Genomic DNA, 12,708 nt, shown 5'->3' on the forward strand with positions numbered 1-12,708 from the left:
TAAAACACTGGTTCGGCCTCAACTGGAGTATTGTGTCCCATTGTGGCCACCACACTTTAGGATGGCTGTGAAAGCATTGGAAAGAATGCAGAAAAGATGTATGAGAATGGTTCCAGAGATGAGGGAATTCAGTTACGTGGATAGATTGGTGAAGCTGGTGCTATTCTCCTTAGACAAGAGAAGGTTGAGCGGAGATTTGACAGAGGTGTTCAAAATCATGAGGGGTCTGGACAGAGTTGCTAGGGAGAAACTGTTCCCCTTGGCGGAAGGGTCGAAAACCAGAGGACACCAATTTACGCTGATTGGCAAAAGAACTGGAGAACTGGAAAAACTTTTTTATGCAGCGAGTGGTTAGGATCTGGAATGTACTTCCTGAAAGTGTGGTGGAGGCAGATTCAATTGTGGCTTTCAAAAGAGGATTAGATAATTATTGAAAATAAAACATTTCAGGGCTACGGGGAAAAGGCAGGTTAGTGGTACTAGCTAAGTTGCTGTTGCAGTGAGCTAGCTTGAACATGATGGGACAAATGGCCTTCATCTATGCTGTAACCATTGTGTGATTCTATGAATCAGGGTGCTTTGACTGCTGCAGGATGACAGCATCATGGCAGCTGCCTGGAAATCTTGCTCACATCTGCAAAAATATCATTCCATGGTAGCACACCAGCTTCACATTAATGGAGTGGATAAATATTCCTTGTCTATCTGAGTTGCCCATATCACCATGTATGTGCAGTTCATGACACTCTGATTCTAACTGGAATCATCACAGGCAAAGTTCACCTAATTGCTGGCGCTCGCAAAAAAAACCATCAGTCACCTATTTTATGCATTTGTTGGCTGCTGACTGGGAGATCCTGAATATGTTTTTGTTAGAGCCCTGGATGTATCCGAAGTTAAAAACGCTGAGGTCATTGGTGACTTTGACAGCTACTAGTAACGCTGGTGCAGCAGCAGCAGGTCTTCTAGCAAGTGAAGATGTCTGCCACCACCCGGCAAGACAAACTGAGCCTCCTGAAGAACTGGTGTTCTGACATGTTAAGGAAACTTAGCATATGTCATGGGTAGTGCCACCGGTGAGCTGTACCCCTCTGCTGTTCACCTCCCTGATGTTCAGCTGCTGGTCTCTTAACAGGAGGCTGCTGTTGGTGCTGCTGCTGTTGCTGGTCAAATTGCTCCTCATCTGAGGTCCAATCGAACTCAGAAAACCTCCAAAGTGTAGTAAGTACATTCTCACAAAAGCACTGTGAACAAATCCTTTCCCACTAGGAGCTAAGAATGCAGCTGTGAATACTGAGTATTTATTGCAGTAATTCCATGAGGTTGAATCAGCCCACTCAATTGCCGTTGTGTTCTCTCCTTGCTTTCACTTGCATGTTCCAGGAAACAGTTGGATATGCGTTAAATTTGAAAGCCAGTTTAAATATTGTTCCAATTGAACGATCAGCATGTGTTAATAGATAGCTGCCTCTGCCGAGGGGGTTGTGCGCAAATAGCTTAACGTGTTCCAGTTAAACATGGAAGACAGCGGGTTGGAGCTGGCTTCCCAATGTGCTCACATTTTTCCAGATTTTCACCTCACCACCCGTACCCAAACACAAACCCACACACTCCTTGAGGCTAAAATACACCCTCCAACTCTTACTTTTATTGGTAGGACACTTTTCGTCATCAAGGCAATTTTATATTTCCCAAGTGTTATGAACGTTAGAGTTTGTAACATGATTACTTTTCAAAAATTGTGATTTTTAAAAGTTTAAGATGAAGTCTGGAAGGTCAGGCAACTTCATATCCACTCTGCAAATGCACAAGACAGAAGTCTTGGATACCAGGAAAACAGAAAACACAGATCAAAGACTTTTTATTTGAGACTGCAGGGGCAAATCCTGAAGAACAATGGGTTTCGCCCCCCAGACGTTCAGGTCGTAAAACAAGTAATCAGTGGTTTTGGAGATGCAAATTTACCAAGCAGCTGTTAACACCTGGGAAGAATGGAAGGCCCAAGTGGCTCTGTGAAACCAGACTTCTGGACTTTGCATATTGGAACAGGACCATAAGCTATTGACTTTTGAGTCCTGAAACAACTAGCCGAAGGCAGACAGACTGCAACAGAAGAAACCAGCAGTTGTGGCCTCAAGAGAGAGAGAGATAGGGAACACCTACTTTTGGAAACCTTATACAGCAAAAGGTGCGAAAACTTGAACCTAGTTTTGAAAGTTGAAGCTTGCGGAGAAGTAGAAAACCAGCAGGATCACCAGGCATCACATTATTCATGGATGTCCAGATCAGAAGTGCTCAGAGAAGTGAGTGAAGAGGACATTGATTATTGAAAAGGTCTGGGAGATCCAACCCATTGCTACTTGGAGACGTTTCGGGGTTTTAATCACAAAGAAGTTCACCATCAAAATGGACTTTTTAATGTATAAGTGTGCTGTGAGGTTTTCAAGTATATTAATAAGTAAAAAACAGAACCTTTCTTTGCAATCTGGGGTATCAGCTACTTACAAAGTACTACTTAGTTAATGGAGATTTCTTTTAGTCTAGTTGTTATAATATTAGTTCCATTGAAAGGTCACAGATCTGAAACATTAACTTTGCTTCTCTCTCCACAGATGCTACCAGACCTGCTGAGTATTTCCAGCACTTTTGGTTTTTGTTTCAGATTTCCAGCATCTACAGTATTTTGCTTTAATAATAAAAGACTTGTTGTGCAATTTTTAAAATTGGTCTTGGGGTACATATCTGATATTTTAACGTTAACGGTCTCACTGAGGTCGTAACACCAAGGAGTGATGCTCAGATAGAACCTATATTTGATGCTCTCCTCTGTTCAGTTTACTCTTGTTGGAAACTGTAGAACCGTGATTGCCATTGTTAGAGGTGAGAAAATCCAGCTCCATGCTTTTACATTTAAGCAAAAATTTGGCAGCAATTCACAAAACGGTAGAAAATCTGTAAGTGGCTTTGGGACAATGAAGGCTAGACAATTACATTAACAAGTGCAGGTGAAGGCAGGAGCACTGCATGCTTGCTGTCAGCTGCACTGAAAGTGCCTTCAGTTTCTCTGGTGATTTTTCATCCCATCTTATTCTCAACTTCCTCCTCCCTCCCCCACTGTAAATGCCATGAGATAGCCTACCCTATGAGGGCACAATATAAATGTAAATCTTTGAGAAAATTTCATATCCATCACATTATTTTGCTTAGCAGCAATAAAGGCAGTTGCAATTGCAAACTATAAGAATAGAATGGAAAAAATGGTTAAAAACTGAGAGTAACAGAAAATTAAAATGAAAAGAGAAAAAGACAGAAATGACGAGTAAGAAAGACAAAAGAGGGAAGAGAATAACAGAAAATTACAGAGTAATATATGCAATATTACTTGATCCTTTGGTGTGTGAACTATTGTAAGATTCACAGAACTGCAAGTAATATCCAATGAAAATGTGAATTTTTTATGATAACAGTTCCTGCATGAGCACATCTCACTCTGTTGGGCTACGCCCATAACTAATTGGTCATGTGATGCAATATCACTTCCTCCGGTGACCTTCACTCACTGCTCCTTAAAGTGATCTGCTATTAAGGTGGTCTCACATCTCACAGCGTTCCCCTTTATTCCAAAGATAAAAACATATGTACAATATACAATGATGTTGCAGTTCAGACTAACTATACACGATTAAAACAAAATATTATTTATAAGTGAGAAAGTTTAACACCCTCTCAAATGTAGAGGAGGTTTGCTTACTCATCCTGATGTTATCGTAAACCTCGCCCGGAGCTTGATGACTCCTCTGAGACTCTGGTGATTCAGAACTCGGTTTGGCATGTTCTTCCTCTGTGGTCATAGCCTCTTTACGTTCATCTTCAAACTTTGTCATTGACATGTTTGTGATGCTACAGGTTTGTCACATGTAGTGTTTTCATACAACTCTCTAAATTGACGTTGGTTCAGTCTGAGAATCACACCATTGGGTGTCTGGACCTTGTATAATCTGGGCTGGTCACATATCCTCGCAACCTCTGCAGTTCCCAACGCATGATACAAAGATAATTACAGCACAGGAACAGGCCCTTCGGCTCTCCAAGCCTGCGCCGATCCAGATCCTCTCTCTAAACATGTCGCCTATTTTCTAAGGTTCTGTATCTCTTTTCTTCCTGCCCATTCATGTATCTGTCTAGATACATCTTAAAAGACTCCATCGTGCCCGCATCTATCACCTCCGCTGGCAATGCGTTCCAGGTGTCCACCACCCTCTGCGTAAAGAACTTTCCACGCATATCCCCCCTAAACTTTTCCCCTTTCACTTTGAACTCGTGTCCTCTAGTAATTGAAACCTCCACTCTGGGTAAAAGCCTCTTGCTATCCACCCTGTCTATACCTCTCATGATTTTGTACACCTCAATCAGGTCCCCCCTCAACCTCCGTCTTTCTAATGAAAATAATCCTAATCTGCTCAACCTCTCTTCATAGCTAGCGCCCTCCATACCAGGCAACATCCTGGTGAACCTCCTCTGCACCCTCTCCAAAGCATCCACATCCTTTTGATAATGTGGCGACCAGAACTGTACGCAGTATTCCAAATGTGGCCGAACCAAAGTCCTATACAACTGTAACATGACCTGCCAACTCTTGTACTCAATGCCCCGTCCGATGAAGGAAAGCATGCCGTATGCCTTCTTGACCACTCTATTTACCTGCGTTGCCACCTTCAGGGAACAGTGGACCTGAACACCCAAATCTCTCTGGACATCAATTTTCCCCAGGACTTTTCCATTTACTGTATAGTTCACTCTTGAATTGGATCTTCCAAAATGCATCACCTCGCATTTGCCCTGATTGAACTCCATCTGCCATTTCTCTGCCCAACTCTCCAATCTATCTATATTCTGCTGTATTCTCTGACAGTCCCCTTCACTATCTGCTACTCCACCAATCTTAGTGTCGTCTGCAAACTTGCTAATCAGTCCACCTATACTTTCCTCCAAATCATTAATGTATATCACAAACAACAGTGGTCCCAGCACGGATCCCTGTGGAACACCACTGGTCACACGTCTCCATTTTGAGAAACTCCCTTCTACTGCTACTCTCTGTCTCCTGTTGCCCAGCCAGTTCTTTATCCATCTAGCTAGTACACCTTGGACCCCAAGCGCCTTCACTTTCTCCATCAGCCTGCCATGGGGAACCTTATCAAACGCCTTACTGAAGTCCATGTATATGACATCGACAGCCCTTCCCTCATCAATCAACTTTGTCACTTCCTCAAAGAATTCTATTAAGTTGGTAAGACATGACCTTCCCTGCACAAAACCATGTTGCCTATCACTGATGAGTCCATTTTCTTCCAAATGGGAATAGATCCTATCCCTCAGTATCTTCTCCAGCAGCTTCCCTACCACTGACGTCAGGCTCACCGGTCTATAATTACCTGGATTATCCCTGCTACCTTTCTTAAACAAGGGGACAACATTAGCAATTCTCCAGTCCTCCGGGACCTCACCCGTGTTTAAGGATGCTGCAAAGATATCTGTTAAGGCCCCAGCTATTTCCTCTCTCGCTTCCCTCAGTAACCTGGGATAGATCCCATCCGGACCTGGGGACTTGTCCACCTTAATGCCCTTTAGAATACCCAACACTTCCTCCCTCCTTATGCCGACTTGACCTAGAGTAATCAAACATCTGTTCCTAACCTCAACATCTGTCATGTCCCTCTCCTCGGTGAATACCGATGCAAAGTACTCATTTAGAATCTCACCCATTTTCTCTGAGTCCAAGCATAACATTCCTCCTTTGTCCTTTAGTGGGCCAATCCTTTCTCTAGTTACCCTCTTTCTCCTTATATATGAATAAAAGGCTTTGGGATTTTCCTTAACCCTGTTTGCTAAAGATATTTCATGACCCCTTTTAGCCCTCTTAATTCCTCGTTTCAGATTGGTCCTACATTCCCGATATTCTTTCAAAGCTTCGTCTTTCATCAGCCGCCTAGACCTTATGTATGCTTCCTTTTTCCTCTTAGCTAGTCTCACAATTTCACCTGTCATCCATGGTTCCCTAATCTTGCCATTTCTATCCCTCATTTTCACAGGAACATGTCTCTCCTGCGCGCTAATCAACCTCTCTTTAAAAGCCTCCCACATATCACATGTGGATTTACCTTCAAACAGCTGCTCCCAATCTACATTTCCCAGCTCCTGCCGAATTTTGGTATAGTTGGCCTTCCCCCAATTTAGCACTCTTCCTTTAGGACCACTCTCGTCTTTGTCCATGAGTATTTTAAAGCTTACGGAATTGTGATCACTATTCCCAAAGTAGTCCCCTACTGAAACTTCAACAACCTGGCCGGGCTCATTCCCCAACACCAGGTCCAGTATGGCCCCTTCCCGAGTTGGACTATTTACATACTGCTCCAGAAAACCCTCCTGGATGCTCCTTACAAATTCTGCTCCATCTGGACCTCTAACACTAAGCGAATCCCAGTCAATGTTGGGAAAATTAAAATCTCCGATCACCACCACCCTGTTGCTCCTACATCTTTCCATAATCTGTTTACATATTTGTACCTCTATCTCACGCTCGCTGTTGGGAGGCCTGTAGTACAGCCCCAACATTGTTACCGCACCCTTCCTATTTCTGAGTTCTGTCCATATTGCCTCACTGCTCGAGTCCTCCATAGTGCCCTCCTTCAGCACAGCTGTGATATCCTCTTTGACCAGTAATGCAACTCCTCCACCCCTTTTACCTCCCTCTCTATCCCGCCTGAAGCATCGATATCCTGGGATTTTTAGTTGCCAATCATGCCCTTCCCTCAACCAAGTCTCAGTAATAGCAATAACATCATACTCCCAGGTACTAATCCAAGCCCTAAGTTCATCTGCCTTACCTACTACACTTCTTGCATTAAAACAAATGCACCTCAGACCAGCAGTCCCTTTATATTCATCATCTGCTCCCTGCCTGCTCTTCCCCTTAGTCACACTGACTTCATTATCTAGTTCCTTACAGGCTTTTGTTACTACCTCCTTACTGTCAACTGACCTCAATTGGTTCCCATCCCCCTGCCACATTAGTTTAAACCCTCCCCAACAGCGTTAGCAAAAGCACCTCCAAGGACATTGGTTCCAGTCCGGCCCAGGTGTAGACCGTCCAATTTGTAATAGTCCCACCTCCCACAGAACCGGTCCCAATGTCCCAAAATTCTGAACCCCTCCTTCCTGCACCATCTCTCAAGCCACGCATTCATCCTGACTATTCTTTCATTTTTACTCTGACTATCACGTAGCACTGGTAGTAATCCTGAGATTACTACCTCTGAGGTCCTACTTTTTAACTTGGCTCCTAACTCCCTAAACTCTGCTTGTAGGACCTCATCCCGTTTTTTACCTATATCATTAGTGCCTATGTGCACAATGACAACTGGCTGTTCACCCTCCCCCTTTAGAATGTTCTGCAGCCGATCTGAGACGTCCCTGACCCGTGCACCTGGGAGGCAACATACCATTCGGGAGCCTCGTTTTCGACCACAGAACCGCCTATCTACTCCCCTTACAATCGAATCCCCTACGACTATAGCCCTTCCACTCTTTTTCCCGCCCTTCTGAACAGCAGAGCCAGCCACGGTGCCATGGACCTGGCTACTGCTGCCTTCCCCTGGTGAGCCATCTCCCTCAACAGTATCCAAAACGGTATACTTGTTTTGGAGGGAGATGACCGCAGGGGACTCCTGCGCTGCCTTCCTGCTCTTTCTCTGCCTTTTGGTCACCCATTCCCTTTCTCCCTCAGCAATCCTAATCTGCGGTGTGACCAATTCACTAAACGTGCTATCCACGACCTCCTCAGCATCGCGCATGCTCCAAAGTGAGTCCATCCGCAGCTCGAGAGCCGTCATGCGGTCTAACAAGAGCTGCAGCTGGACACACTTCCTGCACGTGAAGGAGTCAGGGTCATCAGCCATGTCCCTGAGCTCCCACATTGAGCAAGAGGAGCATGATACGGGTCTGAGATCTCCTGCCATTTTTAATCTTAAGTTTAAACTTAATTAAATGAAAAAGGAACGAAAAGTTTTTACCAATCACAATAAAACCAGAGAAATCGAAAAAGCCTTACCTTATAAACACCCCACCGAGTCCTTTTTTTTTGGTTAGAGGAGGAGGGCGGGTGGGAGACACTACAAGTGTGGTGTCTCGGGTTCAGAAACCGCCCAAATATATAGTGTTTTACTTACCCAGCAGCCCCCTGGCCTCCGCCGAAAAACAAAAGGAAATTAAATTTACTTTCAAACTGACTTTCCCTGCTGCTCACTCGCTCACACTCTGCTCCCGAAAAAGCTGCTGCACTGATGATGGAGGACTCTGACCTTCTGTCCTACTCACAAACAAGCTAATTCTGGTTCTGCTTGCCTGTCATACGATGCCTTCAACATCCCTTGTTTAGAAAGCTTAGAAAAATTATGACTGGCAACATCACCAAGCATCAGCAATCCCTCCAGCCTCTGGGTATTTGGGAAATGAACTGAAGCCTGAGGAAAGACTGGCCATATCACCTCTTGTGTCAAGATTCCCAACCTTTGTGTTGTCCTTTATTTGGACTGACCCAATACACTCGAACTGGATATGCTCTACCATCTTCGGTGCGTTACTGACTTTATGCATTGTGACAATTCACAAATCTCTGCATACTGGAAGTCCTGTGACAGCTGGTCCAGTTGTATCTACAATGTAAAACATGTGTGGTAGCCATTTGGAGCTCCCATAGCTGCACTGTAAGGTTATCATTCCAGTACACTTGATTGGAGAACCATTTTAAGGGTTAATTTCTATCTAAAGTATAGTTTTTTCTTCAATTTAGCAATTAGCTAAAAATTACTCCTTCAGTTAAGAGAAGTTAACTTTTATTCCAGCCTTAAAACAGGGGTATACAAGTTCTCTGGGAGCAGCTGAAGCAAGTGACTTAGGTAGCTAGCTTAAACTGGTTTTCAGAAGCTTGGATCAGTTGTATTTCAGCAAGTAAAAGCAGGGCTTCCTCAATGCTGCTTCATGTGCACTGAGTGTAAAGGGGAGTTCAGTCAGGGCGGTGCTCCTTTCTTTCTTTTTCTGCTTCCAGTAGCTGGCTCTTATTTCTGTACAGGGGAAAAAGCTGATTGGTGAGTAACTGGTAAGTTATTCTACTTATTCTAATTGTAATAAATAATTTTTTTAAAGTTACGGTATGGCAGGTTGTTAATTGTGTGTCAATGCTTTGATTATATGCAGGTGAAGGGTGATATTTGGGGTTTTAGTTGAGCACTTATAAGCAGACACTCACTGGGACTGGGAGAGGTTTTGAGTGAGGAGTGACAATCCTTTTTTTCTGCACAATAAATGTGAAACTAAGTAAATATAAACTCCAGCATTATCTTTCCATACCAAGCTTTTTGGAATTTAACATGCTAAACAGAGGATGGTTGCCTAAAGCTGAAGGTTGGAAAATAGGATTTTGTTTTGGATAGAAAACTAAAATCTCAAGAGCTATTGTGAAAAATATGGCAGAAAGCAAGTGCAAATTGTCAGGGTATGACTACCCTTCGGTGCTCTCGGAGTCTGAACGATATGACCAGTGGAAAAATGAAGTGGATATGTGGACACGGGTTACATCTCTACCAAAATGGAAACAAGTTATGGCCTTGGCATTGTCACTTCCTACCAAAAGTAAAATCAGAAGTAAAGTGTTTTCTGAACGGGATGCCCGTCAGTTGGATACTGATAAAGGGTTGGATCTTCTGTTAGAATTTTTGGATGAAATTTACAAGAAGGATGACCTGTTGCATGCATATGAAGCATGGTCAGATTTTGATAGAGTTCATAAAACAGATGGTTGTTCAATGGAGGAATATATCATAAAAATTAACAGACTGTATAAAATATTGAGAAAATTGAATTTGGAGATCTCTGGTTCAGTGCTAGCTTTTAAATTGCTATATTGTGCTAGGGCGTCGCATATGGACAGGCTCTTGCTTCTAACTGGGGTTCGGTTCTTGGATAAAGACTCCCTGTTGGACTAAATGTCTACGGCTTTAAAAAAATTCCCCGGGAAACACTGATTTCCTGCAGTGCTGGTAGAACAAGCAGGGAATTCTTCAGTGACACAAAGAATGGAGGACTCTAAGTTTGCTAAATTTAGAAATAATCCAAATACTGGAAGCAGGCCGAAGTACAATGGAAGAGTTAAAGACAGGAGGAATGAGGATGAAAGCACCTTTAGCAGGTCTGAATATTACAGTGGAAGACAGGGTTGGAACAGCAATCATAGGTGAATGAATCCCAGGAATGCCAAAGGAACAGTTAATAGGTGCTTCAGATGTGACCCAAAGTATCATTATGCAATGAACTGCCCTAAGTGGAGGGGTAGAGCCTTCAAAATAACATGACGCAAAGACTTCTGAGGCAGAAGAGGAAGATACTGGTAGATCTGAAAGATTTATATAAGTCACAAGGAGTTTTAGTGCTGTGATGAATATGTTGGCTGCGGATTTGTTCAACTGTGCAGTACTGGACAGTGCTTGTACGTCGACAGTATGTGGAACTGATTGGTTACAGTGTCATCTGGATTCACTCAGTGGTGAGATCGACGCAAGGTTAAGGAATATAAAAGTGCTATCAGCTTTAGGTTTGGTGATGACAATACTTTGAAATCACTGAAGAGAGTAGTAATACCATGTAAAATAGCAGAGGTAAGCCACTTTATCTGTATTGATGTAGTCTCCAGTGAGATACCTTTACTATTGAGAAAGCCTTCAATGAAAAAGGCACAGGTGAAACTTGATATGGAGCATAATAAAGCAATTGTTTTTGGGAAGCCAGTGAATTTGCAATTTACCCAATCAAGGCATTATTGTATACCCTTATCAAAAACAGATATTTCTAATCAGAGTATTAGAGAAGCATTGATGGCATCAGGTGTTATGAATCAGAGGTAAAAGGCAAATTGCCTTAATGTTCAACAGACGATTTGCTCATCCTCCTTGTCAGAGATTAAAAAACCCTACTAAAAGATACAGTTGTGATTGATGAAGAGTATACGAGGATAATAGAAGAGATTAGTGAAAAATATGAAATTTGTAAAAGGTATCTGAGGACACCATCACGTCCTACTGTCAGCCTTCCATTAGTGACTTTAATGAGGTAGTTGCCATGGATTCAAAGGTGTGGGACAAAGACAAGAATATTTTCATTCTACATTTTATAGACCTGGAAACTAGATTTAGTCTTTCTACAATAATATATTGTAAGGGCAAAATGGTAATTATAGACAAAATTATGGAGAAATGGATAGGGACTAGGTTTGGGCACCAGCGACGTTTCTGACTGATAACGGAAGGGACTTTGCCAATGGCGAGTTCAGGGATTTGTGTGAAAACATGAACATTACGGTTATGAAAGTCCTTTCAGCAATGGGCTTTGTGAAAGGAATCATGCAGTGGTTCATGAAATGTTACATAAAATCTTAGCTGACCAGCCAAACTGCAAGTTGACAAGTGCTCTGGCATGGGAGGTTCATGCAAAGAATTTGTTTCAAATGATTGGAGGATATAATCCCTATCAATTGGTCTATGGGCGGAATCCCAAATTGCCTTCTGTACTGTGCAACAGTCCTCCTGCTGTAGGAGGTTGCACAATTAGTTCAATTTTTCTACACATTCGAATGCTTTACATGCAGACAGATGGGCTTTCGTCAAGGCTGAGGTCTCTGAGAAAATTCGCAGAGCTCTGAGGCATCGTATAAGGCCATCTGAGGCAGAATTTAGTTCAGGAGATTTGGTGTATTACAAAAGAGAGGGCCATAGGGAATGGAAGGGCCTTAGTAAGGTAAATGGTGAGGGTCGTAAGACAGTAGTTGTCAAGCATGAAAATCAAACTGTTATGGTTCATTCTTCACGATTAATCGGGTTGATTACAAAATCTCAGAATCTGAGTAGCTGATAAAGGGAAAAGAGGCACCTTGCACCTCAAATACTCATGTGTTTTGTGTTGAACGTACTGAGGCACAGGTAGATCAAGAGTTGGACATTAATGTAATCAATCATGATGCTCGGGAAAGAGCTATCGCATCCAAAGGCCAATTGCCTTGAGTAGGTACTTGGGTGACATATATTCCAGAGGGGTCTGTAAATAGAGGGATGCAACAATTGTGAGACGTGCAGGAAATTCTACAGGCAAGTTTAAATATTGGTTAAATGTTCAAGGTGATGGCCAAGAAGCCAGAGCCATGGACTGGCAGAGTGGGGTGAAAGAGTGGAGGGTAAGAAAGCGCAGTGCAAGTTTTGATAGTGGGTCTGGAAGTGACGCTTGCATAAGGAAATGATGACATACTGGAGAAAGAGCCTCCGATAAAGTGCGAGCGAGATCTTCTAGCAGTAGTTCCGAAAGACTTCAAAGTGCTAATAGGGGCCGTAGTATGAACTGATTCCACAATGAAACAAAGGCTAGAGAGCAATCTCGGAATAGAACTAGAAGCAGAAATCCTCATGGTTGTGAAGTTTTAGTGGCTGCCAATAAACTTGAGGATAAACTAATAAGAAAAGCAAAACATACGGAATTAGAGAGAGTTTGGAGTCTATTCTGAGCTACCAAAATGGGGGACAGCCGGCCATGTCACATAGATGGATTACTGAAAAAGTCCTTCCCGATGGAACTTATAAGGCTAAAGTGAGGTTAGTTGTGAGGGAT

This window comes from Heterodontus francisci, chromosome 14 (assembly GCF_036365525.1).
Source record: "Heterodontus francisci isolate sHetFra1 chromosome 14, sHetFra1.hap1, whole genome shotgun sequence".
In the NCBI taxonomy this organism is placed as follows: domain Eukaryota; kingdom Metazoa; phylum Chordata; class Chondrichthyes; order Heterodontiformes; family Heterodontidae; genus Heterodontus; species Heterodontus francisci.